Source organism: Macrobrachium rosenbergii, chromosome 4, assembly GCF_040412425.1.
Source record: "Macrobrachium rosenbergii isolate ZJJX-2024 chromosome 4, ASM4041242v1, whole genome shotgun sequence".
Classification (NCBI taxonomy): Eukaryota; Metazoa; Arthropoda; class Malacostraca; order Decapoda; family Palaemonidae; genus Macrobrachium; species Macrobrachium rosenbergii.
The window spans coordinates 74,193,751-74,199,902 of NC_089744.1; positions in this window are offsets into that span (position 1 = coordinate 74,193,751).

Genomic DNA, 6,152 nt, shown 5'->3' on the forward strand with positions numbered 1-6,152 from the left:
ACCGTCTGTTGCACAGTTTCGTCTAAAATGTAGTTTTTTCCCTTATATTTATGAAACAAGAAGACCCATAATAATATTTCAACTAGGCACTGAAGCCCTGATTTTAACGGAATATACAGTTTGATTCAACTTTCTACAATTATCTGTCTGTTGAAGAGTCCCGTCCGAAATGACAAGTTTTTTTCGTCATAAGTATCAATCTAAAAGGCCCGTAGGGGGTTAGTACCCTCAGTGCACCTTATGTGGTGCACTGTAGGCATTACTTAAGGTTCTTTGCATTCCCTTTACTGTACCTCCGTTCATATTCTCTTTCTTCCAACTTACTTTTCACCCTCTCCTAACAGTTGATTCACAGTGCAACTGCGAGGTTTTCCTCCTGTTACATCTTTCAGATCTTTTACTGTCAATTTCCGTTTCAGGGCTGAATGACCTCATAGGTCCCAATGCATGGCCTTTGGCCTAAGTTCTATATTCATTTCAATTCAGTCAATCTGAAAGAACAATAATAGCATTTAAACTAGGCAATGAAGTCCTGAATTTAACGCAATATACAATTTTTTATAATTTGCTCAAGTTACCTGGAATATCATGAAGGATGTCTACTGGTGTTCTTATTGAGATTTCGAACAATATCAACAATTACTGTTCGATGTAGGCTAAAGGCTGCATTCATCTTTGAAGATTATGTATCTCATACTAACGTGGTGGCGCAATGGTAACGTTCTAAGGTTCTCGCCTACAAGTCGAGAGGACCGGGGTTCAAATCCCGCCACTCACTGGTGGCTTGGGGATGGCAGCCGCCATTGCTTAAACCTGGTGGCCCGTCAACCTGGCGGTCTGAAAACTCGAGAGGGTTAGTAAGAATATACATGCCAGCCCTCGGGCAGGGGGGTTAAATAGTGGGCCTAGCGACACACTGGCCATGTGTCTTAGGTATCGGAACTTCTCCACCCCTGGCTGTCGGCCCAAGAAGCCGGAGTTCAGCGCTGGCCCTATGAGACTTGCGAGGACTTTTAAACTTTTTAATTAACTACTAACTGTACTGTGCTACAGTATGCTCTCGCTTTCTGAATACAGCACTGCTTAGCTTTTTGCAAGATAAATGACAATCAGGGACTCTGAAAATTACCTGAAGCAAAAATAAATTTACGATGGTCATTTCAGATTTTAACAACCACTCAAATTTCACAAGAAGAGCATAAACATTATTCTTGTAGAAGGAACTGATATGTTCATGTCAATAAAAAATTATATTCCTATACGCTCGACTTTCAAATTTACCTTCTTATAATCATTAAATGATATTTTCAAGGTTTTTCTTATAGATGGGTCTGACTATTATCATACAATAACATCTGTGTATGAGTTAAACATTGTTGCATCAAACTACATCTTCCACCTTGTCCGTTTTGAAGGTTTATCTCAAATTACAAATAATGGTAATAAAAGAGAGAGTCGGAGAGGCAAAATCCGGACTCAGAGGCTAGGAACGATACCCAAATATTAGGATCAAGTAGTGACAGAGCCTCACCCAGGTCCAAACGACGACGAATGTAAACATTGAGTTTACTGATTACTGAACTGAATTGGATATAGAATTTAGGCCAAACGCCAAGCACTGGGACCTATAAGGTCATTCAGCGCTGAAACGGAAATTGACAGTAAAAGGTTTGAAAGCTGTAACAGGAGGAAAGCCTCGCAGTTGCACTTTGAATCAATTGTTGGGAGAGGGTGGAAAGCAAGATGGAAGAAAGAGAATATGAAAGGAGGTACAGTTAAAGGAACGAAAGGGGTTGCAGCTAGAAAACGAAGGCAAGTTGCAAAGAAACCTTAAGTAGTGCACTGACGGCACTCCACCCCTTCGGCGATATCGCATTGCGTTTATTATCAGCCGACCAAGGCAGCTTCATTCATAAATAAATATATTAAAACACATAACGTGTTATACAGCAGGAATTCAATAATATGTCTTTATCACTATATGAATCTGGTTCATATTTTCTTCTCACTTATCATTCTACCTGACACCCAGGAATTTACTCCGTAAATGTCAGATTTAATACATCACAGAAAATGTCAGGGTTGATGCATTATATTCCCCGGGGTTTATTTCTTCCAGTTATTTAATTTCCGGATGAATATTTTACTAACGAGTTTCATCCCAAGCATTTGAAGCATCACAAAACTATTTGATTATATTAATTTCTTCTCCGTTCCTCGGGAACGTTTCTTAAAACGTCTGCAGATAATGATCCTGGTAAAGATTATCATCTGTTTATATATTTATCTTATTATTATCTTTAAACACACAAATGTTTCAATTGGCGATGTGGTGACGATACACTGAGAAACTGTTAATAATAATAATTCAGCGTCAAAAGTTTTTCATTTTTTAGTTTTCTGTAAAAGAAAACTATTGTGGCGGCTTTGTCTGTCTGCCTGCACTTTATTCTGTCCGCACTTTTTCCTGCCCGCATTTTTTCTCTCCACACTCAGATCTTAAAAACCACTGAGGCTAGACGGCTGCCAATTGGTATGTTGATCATCCACCCTCTAATCATCAAACATACCAAATTGCAGCCCTCTAGCTTCGGCAGTTTTTATTTTATTTAAGGTTAAAATTAGCCATGATCGTGCTTCTGGCAACGATATAAGATAGGCCACCACCGGGCCTTGGTTAAAGTTTTATTGGTCGCGGCTCACACACCATTATACCGAGACAACCGAAAGATAGATCTATTTTCGGTGGCCATGATTATACGCTGTAGCGGCTGTACAGAAAACTCGATTGCGCCGAAGAAACTTAGGAGCATTTTTAACTTGCTTTTTCGTTTTAATGAATTTCAGGCTGTCAGGCCAAGCAATGGGGTCACTCTCGTCCTTGCAACGTTTAAGATGTAGTGAAAAGAGGGAGTTAGAGTGGCTGGGAAGCAAAATAAAAAGGCCCAGAAAATAAACAAAAAGATCTGAAGGTGGAACTGGGGGAAAAAAACCCAACGTCCACTTAAGAAGCATAAGATAGAGCGGTTCGACAGCACAGTCGAAGAAACGAAGTGGAAATGGCAGTGAAATAAAAGGCTAAGAAGTAAGTGCATCTAAGGGGCCGAAGGAGCGCCGCAGAAAACAAAACCGTTCAATAATGCCTACAGTGCGCCACGTCAGGTGCACTGACAGCATCCATCCCCCTCTTCCCCACCTACCTTTACGGGAGTCGTCGAAAGTTGTTGATATAAAAGATGTAATGTGGACGACTCACATGTGGCGATGTCAATCAAAGCAGGCCTTCGGGTATAGAGATTGAAGCCAGATATTCAACGCGAGAATTTAATTGAATAATATTTGTTAAGAATTTTTGAAACGTCGGTTCCGTCATCGGCAGCTGCTGCCGGCATTTTGGTGATTTATATATATATTGAGAATAAGATATTTCAGTTGAGTCTGTTGAGGGTAAAATGTATATATATGATATATATATATATATATATATATATATATATATATATATATATATATATATATATTAGGAATAATCGACACAAATCACGTGTGGAACAGAAATAAATTTCTGACTCACATCAGGATCGAACCCAGGTCTTTCAATTAAAAGACAAGACCGATGTGGCTTGGTTGACAGTGGTCTGGTCTTTTCAACTGAAAGACCTGGGTTCTGATCCTGATGTGAGTCAGAAAATTATATATATATATATATATATATATATATATATATATATATATATATATATATATATATATATATATATATATATATATATATATATATATATATATATATATATATATATATATATAAGAGAGAGAGAGAGAGATCTGATGGATGGTTTCGTCCATGGTCTAAGAAAGAGAAGGTCTGTTCACGCGCAGGTAGGCGGAGCTACACCTACGTCACGCGGCGAGGTGGGTAGAGAAAGACTCAGAAGGGAATGTTAGGCCTAATCTTATAACTGGTGGCATCCGGTCAACTGCAATTATATTATTTACTGGGCAAAGAACAATGGAAATATTGCCGAGGCATTATAAAAAGATTAAGTAGGTAAACCATTTACTCTTCAAAGGAAACTTTGGTATTTTAATTACCTGACCTAAAGTTCATAAATGGTGGCATCCAGTCAACTGCAGTTGTATTTACTGGTAGAAAAACAGACCAAATACCGCTCAGGTACTATGAAAAGATTAACTAGGTGAAAAATTTATTCGCCAGAAGAAATTCTGATATTTCAATTCCCTGGCCAAAGTCCATAATTGGTGACATGGTCAACTTAAATTATGCTACTTACTGGGCAAAGGAATAGGAAACTTTGCGCAGGTATTGCAAAAAGATTAACTAGGTTAACAATTTATTCACCAAATGGAATATTGCAATTTTAATTCCCCGACCCAAGGTTCTAGTCTAGAATGTTCAGACGTTTAATTGTATAGAAAATAAATATAAAAAAATTATTTACACTACATCTCCTCTTTCCCTGCACACCACCCAAAATCTAAAGTGAAAATCGTGACATCAAACCATTTGCAACATTTGATTATCAACGGTAATAGCAAGCATAGTAAATGTTAAGTGACAAATATATGTCATACTGTAAATATATTCAACTATATGAACTGATTTATTATGAACAGTTAACTTTACTCGGATAGAATACCGATGCATGTACGCTCTCCCTGCACACCACCGAAAATCCAAATAGGGGAATCGTGGCATCTAATTATTTGGAATATTCAATTACAAATGGTAATAGAAAACGTGGTAACTATTCAGTAGCAAATATTTGTCGCATTGTAATATATTAACAATATAAGCTGATTCATTAAGAACCATCGACTTCATTTAAAAAAAATACCAAATTCTAAACTTTCTGATGCTGGCAGATGCACTGTTGGCATTGCATCATTCTTTAATTGTACAAGATGTCTTGGTATTGAGATTCCAAGTAATTCATATATAGGGTTCCTTGCATAATCAGTTGATTTAAAATGCAAACTACAAATCCTCGAAGAATCCGCATTAAATTTGTCTTTTCCTCTCGCAGTGATGAATCCACTTCTTTCGGAGTTTTTAATTTTATGAAATTTATGAAAAGTAAGATATGAATTTCGATAGTGCACAAATATTCGGCATAGTTCTACAATGACGATGACCAAAATACACGTCAATACACAATATAAAATCACGATCGCATTTACACCTCCTCCTTTCTGTTATACCTCCTTGGCCTGGCTGACAGGTAAACAGCCCATCCACTCGCCCCGTGACGTCATGCGCGAAGTTGTCGAATTTTGGGTCAGTTGTGAACAGACCGTCTGTTTCTTAGACCATGGTTTCATCCCAGCTGGGTGAGGATTACCTCGTCGAGTAACCCCCGTCGTTTCAATTATGATATGATAATATACATTTTGACAATAGGACTTATCATTAGCGTTTATTTTCTTTGGCATTTTTCTCCCTCTCTCCTTCCTCCTCACCTGTACCCAACATCAGTCGACCTACAACCAATTACATCCGGTAGGAAATGTTGTATATGAATATCAACCAACGCTAAAACCTCAGGCGTCTTTGACTCCTTATCACACTTAAGGGATGCCATCAGGCAAAAGCATGTGCTGGCATATGGCCAGTTTTAATCTAATCTAAAAGAAAAATAAGAAGAAAAAGAAGTAAGAGCTCGAGAGAGCGGGACTGTTCCAATAACATTTCCCCTAAAGCAAGAAAAAGAAACGTCCATTACTTCAAGGACTGTCACAGACCATAGATATATCTATGTATTTTCTAAAAACTATGTAGCATTAGGATATTCATCGCCATGAAAGAGAAGGCTAAGCTTTTAATTTATTTATTTATTTATTTATTTGACAAAAGAAACGCTGCGCACTTACTACAGGTGGAAGTGACGAATAAAGCAAGCGCATCGCATCCAAACTCAGTAATGCCGAATTCCTCCTAGATTGCTTATCTAAATAAGTATCTCAGCCGACACTCGAATTATACCCTTCCCAAAAAATAACCAAGACCATCGAACTTATAATAAACATTCAAAGTTAGAACAAACAGACAACACACAAAAAAAAGTGTAAACAATGAGCCGAAGTTTCTTCGGCGCAATCGAGTTTTCTGTACAGCCTCGACAGCGTATAAT